A 22,665-nucleotide genomic window follows, 5' to 3' on the forward strand; every position below is an offset into this window, starting at 1 on the left:
CATGACGGCTGTCCATAGGGTCATGAAAAGGGTCAACAATGACCTTGTACCGACCCGGACACTTTTCTTGACCTTTGATAGTGTTAAGCTGCCATTGCGCATCAAGGCGGGCTACGAGGTTATTTCTGTTCGCCCCTAAGTCCTGACACCTACGCGCTGCTACCAGTGTCAGCGTTTAAATCACACTCCACAGTCTTGTTCCAATGCAGCTAAATGTATCACTTGTGGCAGGGATGCCCATGAGGGTGACTGTCCACCTCCGTCTCCTCGTTGTGTGAACTGTCAGGGTGACCATGTCGCATCCTCCCGCGACTGTCCCGTCTATAAGGAAGAATGCTGTATCCAAGAAATTCGGGTCAAAGAGAAAGTGTCCACCTCGGCTGCTCGCAAGCTATTGGCTAGTAGGAAGCCCACGCTGCTCCCAGCGGGGAAATACAGTACTGTCCTCGCCTCTCCTCGGACTACCAGGGAGGTGGCAACACAGACGTGGGATCTGACCTTCAGCACCAAGGTCGTCCGTTCGGCTAGTGCTAAGATCGCGCGGTTGACGTCTCCTCTTCCTCCCATCACCCCACAGACACCAGCCCCTTCATCAGCTTCTGCTAAGACGAAGACCCAAAAGTCAGATGCACAGGCCTTCAAGAAGGAATCGTCCCGTGCAGACTTCCTATGTACCTCGACCTCCCAGCCATCGACCGGTACTTCCACCAAACGCCCTTCCAAGAAGGCTCATAGGAGGCACAGTTCTCCTTCTCCGCCACGGCGCATTTCTTCTCCTGCTCCACCCAGCGGTTGCCGCCCCAGGCCGTCATCCGTGTCGCCTGGCCGCACCGCTGGTAGCCGAACATCTGGCCGTTCACCGACGGAGGAAACTCCCCCTCCTGGCCATCTTACCAGGATAGCCGATGAACCTATAGAACCAATGGACCATGACTGTCCGCCTACTGATAGCGGCGGCAGTGCTCGCTCGAAGCCAGGCCCTCAGCGGCCTTCGAGGTAACCCCTTCTTTCATCTTCCTTTTCTTCTTACGATGGCACTTATTCACTGGAATATTCGCAGCATTCGCTCCAACCGAGAGGACTTGAAGTTGCTGCTCCGCTTGCACCGTCCGCTCGTCGTAGCCCTCCAGGAAACGAAGCTACGCCCATGCGATCACATTGCCTTGGCACACTACACCTCTGTGCGTTTTGACCTACCCCCTGTGGTAGGTATTCCGCCTCATGGAGGTGTTATGTTGCTGGTCGGGGATGATATTTACTACGATCCCATCAGATTGCACACTGGCCTGCAGGCAGTTGCCGTCAGAATTACTCTCCCCACTTTTACATTTTCCATTGGTACCGTTTACATTCCATCGTCGTCTGCCGTTACCAGGGCAGACATGATGCAACTTATTGCTCAGCTACCTGCACCATTTTTGTTAAATGGAGACTTCAATGCCCACCATCCCCTTTGGGGCTCTCCAGCATCGTGTCCGAGGGGCTCCCTGTTAGCAGACCTTTTCAACCAGCTCAATCTTGTCTGCCTCAATACTGGCGCCCCTTCTTTTCTTTCGGACACATCTCACACCTATTCCCATTTAGACTTCTCTATATGTACTCCCCAACTTGCACGCCGGTTTGAGTGGTATGCACTTTCTGATACATATTCGAGCGACCACTTCCCGTGTGTTATCCATCTCCTGCAGCATACCCCCTCTCCGTGCTCATCTAGTTGGACCATCTCCAAAGCAGACTGGGGGTTCTTCTCTTCCAGGGCGACCTTTCAGGATCAAACCTTCACAAGCTGCGATCTTCAGGTCGCACACCTCACGGAAGTCATTCTCACTGCTGCTGAATATTCCATCCCTCACCTTACTTCTTCTCCACGTCGCGTACCGGTCCCCTGGTGGACCGCAGCATGTAGAGACGCTTTACGTGCTCGTCGACGTGCTTTACGCACCTTTAAACGCCACCCTACAGTGGCGAATTGTATCAATTATAAACGATTACGTGCACAGTGTCGTCGTATTATTAAAGAAAGCCAGCTGGGCTGCTTTCACATGCACCTTCAACAGTTTTACTCCTTCTTCTGTTGCCTGGGGTACCCTGCGCCGGCTATCTGGCACTAAATTCCACTCACCAGTTTCTGGCTTGACGGTCGCGAATGACGTCCTTGTGGCCCCTGAGGCTGTCTCCAATGCCTTCGGCCGCTTTTTCGCAGAGGTTTCGAGCTCCGCTCATTACCACGCTGCCTTCCTCCCCCGCAAACAGGCAGAGGAGGCTAGGCCACCTAACTTCCGCTCCTCGAATCATGAAAGTTATAATGCCCCATTGACCATGAGGGAACTCGAAAACGCACTTGGCCGATCACGGTCCTCCACTCCAGGGCCTCATTCTATTCATATTCAGATGCTGAAGAACCTTTCTCCTGCAGGTAAAGGTTTCCTTCTTCATACTTACAATCGCATCTGGATTGAGGGACATGTTCCCGCATGCTGGCGCGAGTCTATTGTTGTCCCGATCCCTAAGCCGGGGTAGGACAAGCACTTGCCTTCCAGTTATCGACCCATCTCGCTTACCAGCTGTGTCTGTAAAGTGGTGGAGCGAATGGTTAACTCCCGTTTGGTTTGGCTGCTCGAGTCTCGACGCCTACTTACCAATGTACAATGTGGGTTTCGTAGGCGCCGCTCTGCTGTTGACCATCTGGTTACCTTCTCGACCTTCATTATGAATAACTTCTTGCGGAAGCGACCGACCGCGGCTGTGTTCTTTGATTTGGAGAAGGCTTACGACACCTGTTAGAGGGCGGACATTCTCCTCACCATGCATACATGGGGCCTTCGCGGTCGCCTCCCTCTTTTTATTCGTTCCTTTTTAATGGATAGACAGTTCAGGGTACGTGTGGGTTCTGTCCTGTCAGACACCTTTCGCCAGGAGAATGGGGTTCCACAGGGCTCAGTTTTGAGCGTCGCTCTCTTCGCCATAGCGATCAATCCAGTAATGGATTGCCTCCCAGCTGACGTATCAGGCTCCCTTTTCGTGGACGATTTTACCATCTATTGCAGCGCGCAGCGTACGTGTTTCCTGGAGCGCTGTCTTCAGCGTTCTCTTGACCGTCTTTACTCCTGGAGTGTCGCCAATGGCTTCCGTTTTTCTGCCGAGAAGACGGTCTGTATTAACTTTGCGCTACAAAGAGTTTCTCCCACCGTCCTTACGACTCGGTCCCGTTGCTCTCCCATTCGTGGAGACAACAAAATTCTTAGGTCCTACATTTGACAGGAAACTTAGCTGGTCTCCACATGTCATATTTGGCTGCCCGTTGTACCCGTTCTCTAAATGTCCTCCGTGTTCTCAGTGGTATGCCGTGGGGAGCGGTTCGAATCGTCCTACTTCGCCTATATCGGTCGATCGTCCGCTCCAAGCTGGATTATGGGAGCTTCGTATACTCCTCTTCACGGACATCCATCTTACGCCACCTCAACTCCATACAACATCGGGGTTTACGACTTGCGATCGGAGCGTTTTATACTAGTCCCGTCGAGAGTCTTCATGCTGACGCTGGTGAATTGCCACTCACCTACCGGCGCGATATACTGCTTTGTCGGTATGCCTGTCGGCTACTGGCAATGCCCGACCACCCGTCTTATCGTTCCTTTTTTGACGACTCTCTCGACCGTCAATACGGGTTGTATGTCTCTGCCCTGCTACCCCCTGGAGTTCGCTTTCGTCGCCTCCTTCAACACCTTAATTTTTCACTCCCTGCAACCTTTCGAGAGGGCGAGAGCCACACGCCACCTTGGCTCCAGGCTCAGGTTCGCGTTCACCTTGACCTCAGCTCGCTCCCAAAGGAGGTTACCCCCGGTTCGGTCTACCACTCCCGTTTTGTCGAACTTCGTTTGAAGTTCATTAATATGACCTTCATTTATACAGATGGCTCTAAGACCAATGACGGGGTCGGGTGTTCTTTTATTGTCGGAGCACAAAGTATCAATTACCGGCTCCATGGCCACTGTTCAGTCTTCACAGCTGAGCTCTTTGTCCTCTACCAGGCTGTTCTTTACATCTGCCGCCACCGACATTCTGCATATGTCATCTGCTCCGATTCCCTGAGCGCCATCCAGAGCCTCAGTGATCCGTACCCGGTTCACCCTTTCGTGCACCGGAACCTACGCTCTCTTCAGCAGCTGGTGGACGTCGGTTCTCCGGTTAGCTTTATGTGGGTTCCTGGCCATGTCGGTATCCCTGGGAACGAAGCTGCAGATGCCGCGGCCAAGGCTGCGGTCCTCCAGCCTCGGACAGCTTCTTGTTGTGTCCCTTCGTCAGATTGTAGCAAGGTCATTTGTCGGCGCATTTTATCGCTGTGGCATGCCGATTGGGCTGCACTTACAGACAACAAGCTTCGGGCCTTGAAACCTCTTCCCGCGGCTTGGACGTCTTCGTCACGCTCTTCTCGGCGGGAGGAGGTAGTTTTGGCACGGTTACGAATTGAACACTGCCGGTTCAGCCATCACCATCTGCTGACGGCTGCGCCGGCGCCGTTCTGCCCATGTGGGCAATTGCTGACGGTCCGCCACATTTTAACGTCCTGTCCGGATTTTAACACACTGCGTCTTGATCTTGGCCTGCCATGTACTCTAGGTGCCATTTTAGCGGATGACCCACGAGCAGCTGCTCGCGTTCTTCATTTTATCAACTTGACAACCCTCTCTAAGGACATTTGATAATGCTGTTTTTTTTATAATCCTATGCCTGTCAGTCTGTCTTTTATCGTGTTTTCCGTTTCGTTGCTGTTTTAAACTTGTGACTCGCGGTGGATTCCTAACGTAGTCTGGGCGCTAATGACCGTTGAAGTTGTGCGCCCTAAAACGACAAAAAAAAAAAAAAAACTGCGAAGAGCTCGTTTGAGATACTCTTCGTTAAACGTGCGAACGTACCTCTCTCAGATTCCATGACACTAATAGTTGTTTGAACTTTACTGAAGAAAATTGTTCAGACATATAGACGTATATTTGATTTCCTGGAACGTCACAACATGTAAAGTGTTTCATACTGTAACAAAGTACGGTAAAGAAGGTCGGTTTCAATAAAATACATACATATGACAGCACAAAAACGGATTCTTGAATAACATAGCGAGTAATTCGAATTTCGATTACAACCAATTATATTGCGGAGTGCACTGATCTGCTCGTGAATGTAAACTACACTTGTAGTTATGAGCGTAGTAGAAAGATTGTAAGCCTTTTGGCACTCAGATACGAATGGACAATCTAAACAGACAAAAGAAAACTCCACCACATCATTTGTAGTATCGGATGCCAAGTAAATGCACTTAACTTCGTGACTGCAAGTGAAGAGCGGTTAGAAGTTTAACCTCTCCACAATAATATAAAATAATATTATGAATAATGATTCTAATTTAGTGTAACCTCCCCACAAATTTCTTTTCTCATTTGTAACCTCCCTACAAAATTCTTTTCACATTGACCTCCACACAAAACTCTTTCTGATTTAATCTAAGCTCAAAATTCATTCACATTTAGCGTAACCTCAAAACAGAAAAATTCCTAAACCTCTCAATTAAATTGTCGCTCACTTATGACTTTTCAATAACTCACTGTGAATTTAACCTGGTAAATTTTGGACGACAGCAGTGCTGCGTCATGGCCCTGAAAGATCATTCTGAATAAAAAAGGAAAAATTCTTACCTCAATCAAGTCGCCGGATATATCTGCTCTTACAATAAATTTTTCCGGCACAACTCTGTGCAATACTGGCCGCCCTATCTGTCATTTATGAAAGGACGCAACTGATTTTTCTATTGCAATAATCGGGATGATCATGGATGGGAGAAATTAGTAAATTCTTTAAATTGAAATGAATGGTTGTTAAAAGTTACTTTTTATGAGGAAGATTATTATTACGAGAGTTTTAAAACATTTACATGAAACTTAAGATAACATTAAGATAAAAAGCAGCCTCGCGCATATGTATTATACAATATTACTCAGGCTCCGGCATCGCTGCACCGCGACCGGGCCAGCCAACACGATACACCAGACCAGACCAGAGCAGACTCCAGACGAGCAACAACTTACTGCTACAGCTACATAGTTCCTACTGCAGTCAACACTGCTCTCTGGTCAGAGACCTTGCATATCGCAGGCAGCGCATGAGCAATACATCGAAATTACATCTGCTCGGACCTCTTACAAAGTATCGAAATGTCGGCAGTTTTACCATAATGTGTTCGTAGCGCAGTATCATAGTGGAAGGTCTAACTGCCTGAAGTCAGGGTTTTGTTCCTATTTCCCTCTAACGATTGTTTTGAGTTAAATCGTTAATTTATTTAACCAGAAGAAACACGAAATTTGTAGTTTTTATGAAATGTTTGTTCAACTAAGATATTTTCGGCCCTCAAGAGGGCACAGTGTGTATTGTTTCTACCACTTAATATCCCCCACAAAGGCCTTCACCATCAGTGACTGTCTGCAGTCTGAGAGAAAGCGAGTTAGTGAGGTGGGTCATAAATCGTTCATTTTATGGTACCTCTTCCAGGCACCGAAGTTGACGTTCCAAAGGACATAACGAGTTTCTCAGCGCGGGGTCGTACCAGTTACCCCGCAGCGACCGCTTCTTCCCTGCTCATACGTTTTCAATAAGGTTTAAGTCTGGTGCAGGAGGACGGTCTAGAAGAGCAGTCTCGCTCTGTTCTACAAACCATTCCTGCAGAATCGATGACCTGTGTATAGAAGAATCGTCCATGGAAAAACAGATTGCTCCTTCCGGATACACAGAGTGATTTCTTACACCGTGTACAAACTCAAGGGCTTGATCGATGAGAGGAACCAGAACAAAAAATGTCCGTAAATACATGATGTCCATGCTAGAGACCATTTATTGACTCGTACGTTCCTACATAGACTGGAGTCTAATATGCGCGGTACCATGCAGCCACAGTGTTGTGCAGCATGTCTTGAAAAAGTTTTCCATGTGCCTCAACGCGTGCGTGTAGTCACAGTAGCATGTTCTGTCTCACACGTTCACATCGACCAGGCGGCATCCGAGCAGTGGCAAAGACAGCGTGAATACGCTGCTCCAGGTCTTCACATCCGGAATGGGCTCTGCATATACGATGCTTTAGAGATGGCCCCATATTCAGAAATCGCGCAGTTTGATATCTAGTGAAAAAGTAGGGAAGGCACGATTGAGATGCGTCTGGACGTTAGCGGTGAATTGGGCTGAGACACCATCTTGTAGCAGCCCCATAACCCTTCAAATCATCAATGGTACTTCTTCCAGTAGGGAAGCAAGGTCACCAGCATGAAACGCCGATAGTTCCGGCCTGTTGGGTGACTAGGAAGGAAGACTGATCCGAGAATGCGGCGGCAAATTATCCTGGCCCACACATTCCGGTTGCACCGGTGCTGATGATTTGCTGCCACCATACCATGGGGGTTCTGTATACTACTGCAAACATGACTGTGGCGAAAACTTAAGATAGAACTCCGCCTAAAGGTGATCTCATCCGTGATTAGGATAGACGACACAAATCCCGGAATCGTGGTTGCCTGGTGAAGAAAACATTGACAAAACTGCTCCAAATGTGGAAAGTCTGTTGCCAGTAAGCCCTGCACACGCTGTAATTCATAACGATAGCAAAATTTGTCACGGAGAACTTCCGCATGATCGTCTGGCATATCCTGCACTGGCGGGCCAACCGGTTGGTACTGACACGGCGTTCGCCTTTCGCAGTGTTGGACACATTTCCCTCCCTGGTGTCCCAATATTTCGGGTATGTAATGCTTTATGAAACGATCCTGCCTCAGACAAACGGCGAAACACTGTTAGAAACACTGAATCCTATACCCGCCGACAACAAGCATGGGTCTCCTGATACAACCTTGCTGCCCACCGCCTGTATTGTCATTTGCCTTTCCGTAAATAAGCACCACGTTCGGCAAACGCTCGATTCTAGTACACAACTACCGTGTACATTGCTGTGACATATCCACTACAATATAAGTCAGTAAGTGGTAATGTTGTAGCCGATTCACTTCTCTTGCTATGGGAGGAATGGGCGCTAGAGCATGACCTATGAGCAACACCCTCCAGGAGGAAACCTCCCGTACTGTAACTGGCTGCGTAGCACAGCGCATATAAGACCGCAGTCTCTGTAACAAAGTACGATTGAACAAATGTTCTCCAGCCGGCCGCGGTGGTCTAGCGGTTCTAGGCGCTCAGTCCTGAGCCGCGCGACTGCGACGGTCGCAGGTTCGAATCCTGCCTCGGGCATGGATGTGTGTGATGTCCTTAGGTTAGCTAGGTTTAAGTAGTTCTAAGTTCTAGGGGACTGATGACCATAGATGTTAAGTCCCATAGTGCTCAGAGCCAAAATGTTCTCTAGCATGGAAACCATGCATTTCCTAACGTAGGTTCACTGCATCTATTGTCATAGATCAATCCCTAGAGTTTGTACGCGTTGGAAAAAACAGACCCGGTTGCTCTCGTACTCATGGGATCATAATATTCTTCAGAATATGCGCATACTGAGCAGTATCAAGTCGACTGTCTATTTTTGGAAGCATTCCTATTCGGTGGGAATAAATCGAGCCCCAACCTGACACAGACGCACGTCCATTGTGGGATGAGGTATGGAAGTATTTTTGGTCGGAACGGACACCTCGAAGCCTCCATAGTCGTTGCAGTTTCCGACGATGACGGGCCACTACGATCTGCCAGTTGCAATGGACTTCATGGATTATCGTTTGCCCAGCATAGAGTCGATGATCATCACGGATCGGAACCGAGTCCACCGACCGAGATACGCAGTTTCAAGAGCACCTCAAGTAAAAAGGGGTCTGGTGTCACGTGTTGACAAGGTCATTGCTCTGGACAGGTTTTCTTAACATGCCAGAATGTAGATGCCAAGCGCCTACTGCATTCTCCAGTATCTCAATAACATCGCACAGTGTTCCGGCCTGTGATTCAGTCAAATACCTTTCCTCCACAGAAGCAATGATGCGTTCATGAGTAGCCTGTTTAGTCATTCACCACGGCTCATAACGTTACTCTACCGAAAGCAATTTGGTGTAGATATTTAACCTTGCCATTATCGAACGAATAGTACTCTTGCAGCTATTACATGCCACGACAGAGTGTGTAATATCAGTGAAACAGAGTCAATCCTGATGGAGATTGACCTTCCTAGAGTAGGAAGCTAATCATTCATTTAAAGCAGAATTCTGTCACACCTACAGTTTCATATAATACAACAGACAACAAAATTTTTAACCAGAAAAATATGTCTGTTATGGCCAAATAGAAAAACAATGGATTACAATACGAGATTCTTTACATACAAAGCCTGCAAGTTATGTTTTTTATTGGTAGATGGTCACCGTAGCTGATCTGCACTGTAACGGTACGTATTACCTGTATGTGCTATTCTCAGAAAATATTTTCCCTCTTCTCGGAAATGATCAGAAATACTCATGTGATTATTGTTCTGCAAGTTTTGTCAAAATACTTCCTCGTCTGTGTGTTCCCAAGGTAAATACAAAAGTGTGTAATGTTGCATTTCATTCACTTCACTGCTGTACCAGACGTCCAATCTGGCTGTCACTGACGCCAGCCAAGGGCAAATGAAAGTAGAAATAATGAATGGAATATGTAAGTATCTCACACTAATGGATGAAACTTATTAAGAAAAGCTTCAGGATGTTGTTAATACCGTTGGAAAGGAAAGAATAAATATTTCTTTCTGTATTTCAACACGTATTTTATTGGCTTGTACTCCATTGTATATTTCTGCTTGTAGTAGTGGGGGGGGGGGGGGGTTGGCGACAATTGACGGTTGATGCGCATTCCAAAGTCATTACACTGACCTACTGAAGTGCCTGGGCTAGCAGGACAGAGCGGATTAGGCTATGGAAAGGGGCCAAACTAGGTTCCTGTCAGTTGCACTCAACATACAAACGTTGTACATCAACACACAATTTTACAACAAGGATGCGAAACACTCAGAACTTTAATTGACCTCCTTTGATTAACTTTGGCTAGTGTGTAGACTTCAGCCGATATAAACAACTAAAACCCAACAGGGAAATTACTATGTAACACACAAGGGATAGCGTACAGAAGTTTGCAAGGGTTGGCCTGAGACTGTAACACTAATGCCCGATTAGGTGAGACAGGCAGCCTGTCCAACGACTTCTTAATATGAAGGTAACCCAAACGACAGACAGCCAACCGACCAATTAACAGAATCAGTTCCACTCTACGCAACTAGCAAAACTACCACAAGATTTCAATACTACGACACACAGAATATTGGCTCCCTCAACGTCCACCAACACCCTAGCTCTGGAACTACACGTCGCATTGGACATCAACAACACGACGAGGATAATACACCGCCGAAAATACGTCAACGACGAGGGCAGGTAACCGGAACATAAACGGCCGCAAGGCAGGATATACCGCTGGTCAACTGCAATAACAGGGAATAAATTAAGTTAAACTCCACAGGAAGACGGCTGGAATCTTAGCCAAGTTGTTGCACTCGGGAATGTCCCAAAGCGACAACCAGGATCAAACGAAGAAATGTAAACAGTTGAGGCTCGATTGTAGGTTAAGTGAGGTCCCAACTTTCATGTCCAAGCTTGGTGGGTGACGAACGTCGTAGCACTCGCAAGCAGCACCTCGCACTCCAACCCCGCGTGCACAATGCCAGGAGCCACGGCCAGAGCAGGCGCGATGGTGACTCCCTTGATACTCCACGCCAACCGACTGACTTGTCACACACTGCCCAGCCGGAAACTATATCCGCCACACCAAAGATAGTACAGCAGTACTAGTATCGATACACGTTGCTGCTGCCACTCACCGAGAGGACAGCAACATTATTGTGATGGTCGCAGTCCTGTGGTTTTATTTCTCCTGCAGATCAGGTTTAAACCAAGACAAGAATGACTTGAGCCAACCATGGCTCACCTACTTCCACGTGCAGTCAAGGACATAGACAGGTAAAAAGGCTAAATGTCCTTGTGCAATCCTAGACCATACCATATTACGTCACAAGATTTCAAGTTGCCGTAAGTTACACATCTTTGAAGGGACACAAATACAGAGTCTTCTGGCTTCACTTTTAATTTTCAACTAATTCGCACGAGTGATGTCTGTCACATAGCATCTGGACTACGGATAAATGCTAAAATATCTATATCTTTGCTACGAACTCCATATCCAAAAGCGTAGTCAACCACTGCACTATGTTTAAATCCTTTAAAAATTCGTCCTATTTAAGAAAAATGTTGCAACAAAACTTCGTATTACATAAATTTTCAGTTGCCATATATCCCCACAGCCCCCTTGACGCCAGCAGCGCAGGTCGCTCCTGCGACGTGCCTCCCCTCCCCTCCCCTCCTCTCCCCTCCTCCCCCCCCCCTTGCCCGTCCCCCTCCACCCTCGTGACGACCATCCCTCCACTGCCACAGCCAGCCCCAATGCCAACATTCAGCATCTCCATAAATAAATTATTCACCCCTTTAGTATCAATCCAAGTTGATATATTTAATTAACAATGAATAGGTACTTATTTGAAGCAGCAATATCTACAGTCACCATAGACAATTCATATACAAAAATGTTATGTACACACAACTGCACTTCATTTAATGGAGCTTGCAACGAAAAATTACATGCATATGTTTATAGCAGAGAGCGATTTTTAAGGAAACACATTACCCACACCAATATCCGCCGATAATCTTGATTATGCCTATTATTCTGCCAGAGAATCTTCTCAGACTCGACGGAGTTAGGTTATTCTGACTGCCACCATTGTCATTTAAACTAAATGTGCTATTGGAGTTCGACTATTGCCACACGTATACATCATATTTAAACATTCGTTGGTGTTTTTGTAGACAGCAGGCACGTTACCGGTTTATAGAGAAAACTATGATTTTGAGAATTCTTACCACAATGCGGCAATGACATACCATTAGATGGATGCTATTGACCATATAAATCGGTATCAGAACGGAAAGGATGTTCCATCAAACTCCACACCAAATTCAGATCCATGCGTTTTCCTACCACAGCTCAATAATCATATACTCGTACGTATTATGAACGTTCTGACTGACAGTCAGTTCTGTGTCTAAATCACTGAATTTTGTGTCGAAGTCTAATTTCAAAACTAAAAGCATACACTACAGGGAAAGATGGGTATGAAATTTTTCTTAGAATCTATTGGCCTTCCCATGGAGAATCTTAGCCCATTGAGTCAAATGTATTACAGATTCTCATTATCATTGCTGGGCCGTTCAAATGAGTATTGCCAGCTGGTTGTGGCGAGCGTTTCTAGGCGCTTCATTCCAGAACTGCGCTGCTGCTGCTAAGGTCGCAGGTTTGAATCCTGTCTCTGGCATAGATGTGTGTGATGTCCTTAGACTTAGAACTACTTAACGTCTGAGGTCATCAGTCCCATAGGTTACTTAACGTCAAGTCCCATAGTGCTTAGATCCATTAGAACCATTTTTAAAACTAGTATAAAAGTATCTTCCTTAGTGAACATCAGCTGTGACATCACTGAATATATGATAAATCGAGTCTTAGAAAGGTAGATCGATGTATGTAGCACGATGAATCATACTGACGAAACAGATGCAGAAAACGCACCTACACTTACTGATCGAGTCTTCATAGGCATTCATCAGATTTCACTACAGTGACTGCAGCATCACGTCACCTTATATGGTGAAATGTGTCGTTTGAAATCAGTTCGATGAATCCACTTGTTGTTTTAAAGGGAAACCGTGTATTTAGGGTTGGTTATGTTGTGGCGTAACAAGCTTGCTACGCCACACTGGGAAGGGAGCCGAAAGAAAGGCACGCGTACACACACGCCGACTGGCGTCAAGTCTGGAACAGGATAACTATTGAATGGTAGCAAGAAAAGTACGTAGCTGCTTTATACTTAACTTTTATTCTTTGATGAATACAGCGTTCTTCTTGAGACATTTATAGTATAACTCTCAAAGTAGGTAAGGCTAATGGCGCCTTGCTAGGTCGTAGCCATGGACTTAGCAGAAGGCTATTCTAACTGTCTCTCGGCAAATGAGAGGAAGGCTTCGTCCGTATTGTCGCTAGCAATGTCGTCGTACAACTGGGGCGAGTGCTCTATCGTATATCGAGACCTGCCTTGTGGTGGCGCTAGGTCTGCGATCACACAGTGGCGACACGCGGGTCCGACATGTACTAAATGGACCGCGGCCGATTTAAGCTACCACCTAGCAAGTGTGGTGTCTGGCGGTGACACCACATTCCTCCCCCGCAAATCGGCGAACGGTCGTGTTATAAGGCTTCCGCCCGCCGTGGGGAGGATCCCATGTTGACGTATGCGATGAGGTGGGGAGCCTAACAACAGGCGAGGCTGTGCCACCCGCACCCGGCCATTCGGTCCGAGGGGAGCTAGGAAACGCCTGAAAACCTAGTCCAGGGTGCACGTCAACATGCGGTGTATGCGCCCGTAAAGGTACAGGAGGGGCCGAAGGGTCGACCTCCATTGCGTCGGGGTACCCGACGCGCGATGACGCCATGTGGTCCGGAGCGGGCAAGAGGTCCATGGCGGAGGACGGCTGGTCACGGGAAGCGATCGGCGGCTGCAGCGAAGCATCGAATGCGGGCGGCGCCGGCGGGAGAACAGGCGGCGGCGGCGGCGGCGGCGGCGGCGGCGGCGGCGGCTGCTGCGGCGGCGCGTCGCCATGGGGCAAAATGGAAGGCATCGTCGGTAACACCTGGGGAAGAGGCGAGCCAGTAGATGGGTCCCCAGGGCGCTGACCGGACGGCACCGTCGCTGAAAGCAGACGGGGAGCGGCAGAACCCGTGCGACAACAGAGGCGCAGCTGATTGAGATGCCGACGCACCTCACCAGAGGCCCCCAAAACCCAATACATCGCGCGGCCGAGGCAGCGAAGGATGCGCCCTGCGAGCCAACACCGTGAACCTCGATAGTTGCGATAAAATACAACGTCGCCTGGAGCAAAAGCAGAAGTCTGCCGCTGCACATGAACCTGATGCGGCGGGTGCAGCAAAGACATCAAGGTTCGATGAGGACGACCGTGGAGCAACTTAGCCAGCGAGCGACCATCTCGGGGCTGAGAGCGATACGAAGACAGAAAGAGCAACAATGCGTCCTCCTGAGAATGCGACTCTTTCAATTTAAACATCTGTGACTTGAAAGTGCGGACCAATCGTTCAGCGGCACCGTTTGACTGAGGCGAAAACGGCGCGGATGTCAGATGTTGAATACCATTGGCCTGGCAGAATGACTGAAATTCTGTGGACATGAATTGTGGGCCATTGTCGGAAACAATAGTCTGCGGAAGACCTTCAATGCAAAAGATAGCAGACAACGCTTGGATGGTGGCGGAGGACGTCGTGGAAGACATCCGGACAACAAAAGGAAAATTACTGAAGGCATCGACCAGAACCAACCATCGAGCATTCCAGAATGGACCAGCAAAATCGACGTGCAAGCGTTGCCAAGGGAAAGTGGCTTTTGGCCATGCAAAGACTTTCCGCGGCGGTGCGGATTGTTGTTCGGCACACGCCATGCAAGAAGAACACATATTCGTAATCGCAGCATCGATTCCGAACCAAGTACAGTGCTGACGAGCAAGTTGTTTCGTTCGCACTATACCCCAATGTCCTTGGTGAAGAAGCCGTAAAACAGAGGACTGTAACGAACGTGGGACCACTACTCTGGACTGATCATTATCAGAACGCAACAACAAAACACCACGTCGAACAAAAAGTCTCTCCTTGTGAGCAAAAAATCGGCGAACCAACTGATCCGCAATCTGAGACTGTGACAAAGGCCATTGCGTAGCAACAAAACGCAAAACGGTAGCAAGGACAGGGTCAGCAGCTGTGGCTGTAGCTACACGACGAAAATCAATCGGAAACGATTCGACCACTTCATCGGTTTCCGAATCAATGAACAGGCAAGCAAGTTCGGAAGAATCGAATGCTTGATCCTCAGCAACAGGCAAATGGGACAACGCATCAGCGTTGCCGTGCTTAGCAGTGGAGCGATACAAGATATCGTAGCGGTACTGCGAGAGGAAAATAGACCAGCGAATGAATTTCTGCGATGTACGTGGTGGTACAGGCTTGGTCGGGTTAAAAAGCGATGTCAAAGGTTTGTGGTCGGTGATGATGGTGAAGTGACGACCATACAAGAAATCATGGAACTTAGTAACACCAAAGACGAGAGCCAAAGCTTCTTTCTCTATCTGTGAGTAATTTCTTTGCGCAGACGAGAGCAATTTTGACGCAAAGGCAATAGGGCGATCATGCGAGCCAACTTTGTGCGCAAGCACAGCACCGATCACGAAATCCGATGCATCTACCATCAACAAAAGGGGTTTCTGGGGATCGAATGGCGTAAGGCAAGCATTAGAAAGCAACGCCGATTTCAACTGGCGAACAGCGCGTTCGCATTCCGTCGTCCAGAGAAACGGAACACCGGTACAGTGTAAGCGAGGAAGCGGAGCTGAAAGGGAAGAGGCATTGCGCACATTAACTCACACCTTGTGATGCTAAATCGTTAAATGTTCTTGCGATCTCATCACGCATTGCGTGGGGAACATTGCGCACTCTGAAAAATTTCGGTTGCGCGTTGACTTTCTGTTCCAAATGTGCATCATAGGTTGTAGCGCAACCTAAGCCCGGTGCAAAAATGTCTGCAAATTCGTCACACAGACGAGAAACACCGTCTGAAGGCACAGTTTGATTCTCTGATAGGACCTGATTTACAATAGACATGTTAAACAACTGAAATATATCGAAACCAAACAAGTTCACTGCAGTAGAAGAACGAAGAACGTAAAATGACACAAGTTTTGTTTGTCCTTTATATGTTGCAAGAAGAGTGCACCGTCCTAACACAGGTATATTCTGTCCTGAATAACTATGTAACTTAACATTTGCGGCACGCAACGGAGGTGCGCCCAGTTGTTTGTACGTGTCGTGATTGAGCAATGAAACTGCAGCTCCGGTATCGAGCTGGAATGGTATGACCTTGCCATTAAAGTCCAAATCTACAAAAAGTTTATTGTCCTTCTGACGACAAGAGCGACTGTTTTGGGCAATTTGAACAGACACTGGTACAGAATCACTTGCTAATTGACGCGATTTCCGGCGACGTCGACGCACACGTTTTGCGGGACGAACACAGTCACTGGTAGAAAGAGTGGCACTGGACGAAGCGGAATTAACTACATGAATGTCCATGGGCGAAGGTCCACGATCCTGAGTGTCCTTGGTTCGATTCCGGCGCGAAGCAAAGGGCCTGGAATGATTGTGATTGTCTGATCGGAGCTTTTTCTGGCAAACACTTTGAACATGTCCTTTCGTATTACAGAAAAAGCAAATAGCTTGGCGTGACGAGCAATGTTCACGCGAATGTCTAGTAGCACACCGCGGGCATGATTTCACTGCATTTGTGTGCTGGCGCAGCACACCTGGTTTAGTGTGTGGTGGCAGCTGCGTTGGTGTGCACGAGGGCAGTTGACCGGGCCACGTAGCGCGAGCGCGCCCGGTGGGCCGGTTAATGTCACACACAGCTGGCGAAGTTTCAAAAGATTCCTGATCACAGTGAAGTTTGTCTTGTCTATCCAATATGTCTATCACTTGTTGAAGGGAGGGATTTACTAGTTTCAAAATTTGCTCCCGTATGCGAACATCACAAACGTTCTGTGCAATTGCATCATGCACCATTGTATCTGAATAAGAAAGGCCACAGTCACATTCAAAGGCACACTCCCTAGTAAGTCCTTGCAAAGTTGCAACCCACTCCCTATTAGTTAGACCGGCCGTACGTTTCGTACAAAAAAACGTATACCGTTTGGCAACCACATTAACTGTTTCTTGGAAATAGGCATCTAAAGCAGACAAAATCTCATTGTAGGACAGAGTTGCTACGTCGCGTCGGGGAAACAATTTCACTATCACACGGTAGGTGGACATACCGACACAAGAAAGCAAAAACGGCTGCCGCTCATTACCTTGAATTCTGTAGGCGGCTAGATGAAAGGCAAACTGGCGGGACCATTCCGTCCACGATTCGTGCGCCAGGTCGTAGTGCATAAAAGGCGGTGCAACTGCGAGTTGTGGCTGCGGTAGCGGTGAAGCGGCGGCTGCCGCATCGTGTGGCAGTGCACATTGACCCTGGACGAGCTGTCCAAGGGCATCCAATAACGCCTGCGTCTGCTGATTCTGCAAGCGATAAAATTCGGACAGTACATCTGGCGAAGCCATGACACAAGTAAATGTAAGCAATCAGAAAAAAACACTTTTCCTTCGTCGCCAATCTGTTGTGGCGTAACAAGCTTGCTACGCCACACTGGGAAGGGAGCCGAAAGAAAGGCACGCGTACACACACGCCGACTGGTGTCAAGTCTGGAACAGGATAACTATTGAATGGTAGCAAGAAAAGTACGTAGCTGCTTTATACTTAACTTTTATTCTTTGATGAATACAGCGTTCTTCTTGAGACATTTATACGATAACTCTCAAACTAGGCAAGGCTAATGGCGCCTTGCTAGGTCGTAGCCATGGACTTAGCAGAAGGCTATTCTAATTGTCTCTCGGCAAATGAGAGGAAGGCTTCGTCCGTATTGTCGCTAGCAATGTCGTCGTACAACTGGGGCGAGTGCTCTATCGTATATCGAGACCTGCCTTGTGGTGGCGCTAGGTCTGCGATCACACAGTGGCGACACGCGGGTCCGACATGTACTAAATGGACCGCGGCCGATTTAAGCTACCACCTAGCAAGTGTGGTGTCTGGCGGTGACACCACAGGTTACTCCAACACACACTCATTATTATTATTATTTATTTCTATTGTGTCTCTGTTCCCCAGTATTCTTCCATGTAGGAGCAAGACTTGATCTCTCACAGGCCTTATCAAACTGCGTTGTGAAGAGTATTCTTCGTTTTAAAGCAGTGATTGGAGAACATCAGAGCATCTGTTGGTAGAGATCTTTTCCATCATGATTCTTGGAGCCCCTTTGGAGATGTTTCACGTAAGTCTTGAAGAGAATGATGCCGGTAATCCGAACTGTGTTACTAAAAAGGAAACATCTGTCCGTTAACATTGAAGTACGAGGTTTAAGTTAATTTTTTTCATTTTTTCTAACTTTGGGAGTCCGGCACAACGGCGTATGTTTTTAACACGTTTCTTCCATACTAAGTGTTTGATGCTATCAGATCCTGACGAATTCTGTTACAAAATACACAACACATATGCTATTGAAGGAATAGATATTTGATGTCATTCCCTCTTACAGCGTAAAGTTACTGAATAGATTGTATGTACGCCGTTTTTCTATACATGCACTTCGTAGTTTAATGTGTAACTTCGAATGTTTCGTCTCTCCTCATTTGCAAAGATAGTTTCGTACATTTTCTTCAAGAGCGTGGGTTAGTGTCAACTGACCTCGCTACAACATCAACAAATTTATCACTTTGTACGTTACAATTTGAATTGGCTTTCTGATCGAAGTATCCATTATCTGTAACAATCTGTATGAAGTGGTACAGATATTGGCACAGCTGCCATGTGATGTTGGTATTCCAGCAGCAGTGAGTTGTTACTGATTCGTTATGAGAACTGGTGTATGACCTTTGTGTGAACGTAGTTTTATTTCTCAATTACGGTTCCACGATAATTTTCATCTGACTACGTGTGTACATCTGTAATATCCCAATTTTACACCCGACAGGACGATTCTGCTGTTAGTCGCATTACGATCGCTGTGTGCTGTCGTACCTTGGACGATGTATCATTTATTTTTCATTATTTATTGTTTATTTTTATGTGGTCACTATGCGAGGATTATTTTTTATTTTTAATAGTTGACCTACTTTCGTATCTAACCTATACACATGACAGACGTATACTAGATGAATCAAAGTAATATGATATCGACAAATAGATGGCTGTCGTAGTTTAACTACTGATTGTAATGTTGTTTTCTCGTACACCTGACGCCTTGGCATGCCATTTGGTTTGTGGCTATTCCACATCTCCATATCTTTTATCACACAACAGAGATATCCTTGTGAGATTATAGAAACTTCGAATTTTGTTTCATATCGACTGAAATACGTTCCGAAGAGAAATGTGATGCTGCACTCTCGGTTTATTTGAAGAACTGCGAAGTCACATCTACCAGCAAGATTTGCGTCCACTATTGAGGACGAACTTGAGTTTCTAAACAGTGGCGTGGTGTCTGTGATATAAATGGTAGAGTACGTTACATCGGGGCCTTCGAGTACGGCGACTGCTTGTCTACAACGTTCGTTACTGTAGCTATTTTTTTGTTTGTGTACCTAGTACTAACAGTGACATGTTATTGCAGTCCATAAGGATACAGAATAAATACTATTTTCATCATAACTACGATCTGTAATACTAGTGTAGTCGCTGATTTTAATGCATAAAAATTTTAAGCTCATAAAGATCGATATCCCTTTTATTCGAGCACATAAAAATATTGATAATGAGGGAACTGTTGGAGGGTGACATTGTAACATTAAGAGTCAAGACAGCTGTAACGGAACTTGAATAGCGTAAAGTTATCGTTAAAAACGCACGCCGCGCGATTTGTTACGATTTGGTCGGTCATAATAGTAGTAACATGCTTTTGAATACAATTAAAATATAACGGCGATACCTGTTTAGCGTTATTGGAAATAATATGTAATAAATTAATGAGTAAGGTAGCCGATCCTATAAGAAGAGGTAAAATTGGTCATATTAAGGTGTTTTGCTTTATATCGACTAAGCCGATGATACGGCGTCTTTTTTTCCGTTTACTCTTAGAAGAGAAAAAAAAGAAAACAAGTAACGAAGTGCTAATTGTGCGTTGTGAAAAAAATAGGTGCGAATTTTAAATAGTTACAGTGTATAATCAGACTAACAAATGGACATTCAGTTACGCGAAATAGCGGACAGTGAAGTGTAGTCATTAAATTGAGTACACCTACAGGGCGGTCAATTCCGGGATATGTCTATTCGCATCTCACGAGGTACGCAGTATTGAGACCGTTTTTCTTTTTTTTTTATTATATCACGGAGAGCGGGCTTCAATTTATAAAAAGGAGAAAAGCTGTATCATTATCATTGACTGTTGGCGTTAAGCAACCAAAACTGTTCATCAAAGGGTTTCGGTGAATGAGTGGTGAATGCGAAATGAAACTGTGAACGAAGTTATGTTAAATAAAGCAGAAGAGACAAGACAGTTTGGTCGTATCTGTTTTTATTCCATAAACCGTAACATTTATTCTCGTTGTACGAAGCCTTTATAGACGTTCGTTATGACAATTTGCTTTGAAGAGATCTCGTTACGAGTTAAGTTTTGGGGACCTGGTCAACAGGGGATAGTTCGTAGATCTTAACTACTGCAGCTATTCTGGAATCAGGTGCTACCATGACCGTTGTGAGTTGTCAATGGCTTAAGGTCATCATATGTCGTGCTCTAAGATCGACGCGCCTTTCCTCTTGGTATAACGGTGTCTCACGGTAACCACGACAACGCCGACAGCGAAGGAAGATACGGTAGATGTGGCGCCACAACGTGCGGCTCGATCGAGGATTGCTGCATCGTGTCGAGTGTCTTCCGGATTCACGAATCCTAGAGTTGGAAAATATTGTAGCAGCCAGTGAGTCTGTCCAATGAAAGAGGTATTCTTCAATAATCGCTAAAAGTGAGCGATACTACCAGGTATGATTAAAATAACTGTATAATTATAAAAGAAAGGAAGTTGAGACTTGTGATTTCAATAGATAAATACATAGTGAAAATAAGTGTATATCTTGGTAGTGAATAATCACGTCAAAACGAACGAAAAGAATACATGATAATGTGCAGTTGAGTAGAGTAATGAGTAGAGAGAGAGAGAGAGAGGAAAGTGAAGAGGATAGGGATGATGCATCCCATGAGCTCAATGTGGGATAGGAGACATGTACAGATAATAATACAGTTATTGATTTAGAGCCGTTAGGAGATTCAAATACAATGATAAGTAAGGTAAGCAGCGTGGGAGAACATAAAGATCTTGAGGTTTCGGAAGTAGATCAGCAAGCTGATCCTCAAAATGGAAATATTAATCAAAAAATGTTTGATATGCTGGTATCAATAAATATTCAAATGGGTGTAATGAATGGAAGACTTGGTTCACTAGAAAAAGATAATAAGCAATTAAAAGAGGACAATCAAAAGTTAAATGAAAAATTTGAGGCCAAATTTGGTTCATTTGAAGTTAAAATGGATTCTTTGGAAAGCAAACTGAACACCTTTGATTATATACTGGAAAATACTAAGAAAGAATTAAAGGCCGACTGGGAGACTCAATTAAATGCGAAATTTGGAGAACTAGATGTAGACTTTTCTAACACCTTAGAAAGGCCATATAATAATTTAATGGGAAAACTTCATTACGTAGAAAAGAAATACGAGGTAGTTTCGAAGAGTTATGATGGCCTGTCCAATAGGATGGCTAAGTGTGAAAGCAGCTGTTTCAATGCTAGCGCACAGATAGAAGAGCTTTCGAAACAAATAGTCGAGTTTGAGTCTGATGCTCGTAAGGGGATTGACAAGTATTTAGTAGATCAAACTAAAAGACTTAACGAAGATCTATCTGAATGGATAGAAATAAAAGGAAATGAAATTGTAGACAAGGTTAAGACTACTATTGGATCCCAGCCAAATGAAAATATCAATGAGCACCTAAGTAGAAATGATGAATTAATTAAGCTCTTCACTAGCGAAATTCAGAAAATAAAAGAGAAAATAGTTGATGAGTTACCTAAATGGCAAAAGGAAACCAATCATAAATTGGCCGAGTTAGAACGAAAGTCATCACAAAATTTGTTGACAGAGGACGAACGTTCGGAGAATAGGTCGAAAAACAACCGAACATGTGATAATACGAAGTACAATTGTGGTGAAAATTTGCATTGGGAAGTTGATGATTCGGTTGGTAAAGATGATGATTCTTTAGGTCAGCGAAGATATTTGTCTTCTTTAAAGGTGGAGAACAGCATTTTTAAAAGTAGACAATTCCCAACATTCTCCACTGAAAAGAACAACCTGCATCCGAAAATCTTTATCAATAATTTCAAAAGAATATTTCCGCGTAGCTGGTAAGAACACGACCGACTTCAATTTATAGTATCCAAAATTACCGGAGAAGCCGCATTATGGGCCGCCGAAGTAAGTGAAAGCTGCCATACTTGCGCTGAGTTTGAACAACTTTTTTTGGCTAAATACTGGTCGTCGAGTAAACAAGAGAAATTAAGAAAAGAGGTTTACCAACCTGAGTATTTTAACAGTAAAAGGAGTACTTTAAGGCAATATTTTGAAAAGTACATAAATAAGACACGTTATTGGAGTGATCCAATTTCTCACAAGGAAGTGATCAGTATTTTGAAGGGAAGGTTGCCCATAAATATACGTGAAAAGTTAATAAATGTTCCTGACCACGATGTAGAACAGTTCTTGTCGGTGATGGACTCTATGGATATGATTATGGAAGACGCAAGACAAATGAGTAGTAATCAAATGTCGACTCACACTCATAGTAATACGAATAATTATAATAATA

This window comes from Schistocerca serialis, chromosome 1, assembly GCF_023864345.2.
Source record: "Schistocerca serialis cubense isolate TAMUIC-IGC-003099 chromosome 1, iqSchSeri2.2, whole genome shotgun sequence".
NCBI lineage: Eukaryota > Metazoa > Arthropoda > Insecta > Orthoptera > Acrididae > Schistocerca > Schistocerca serialis.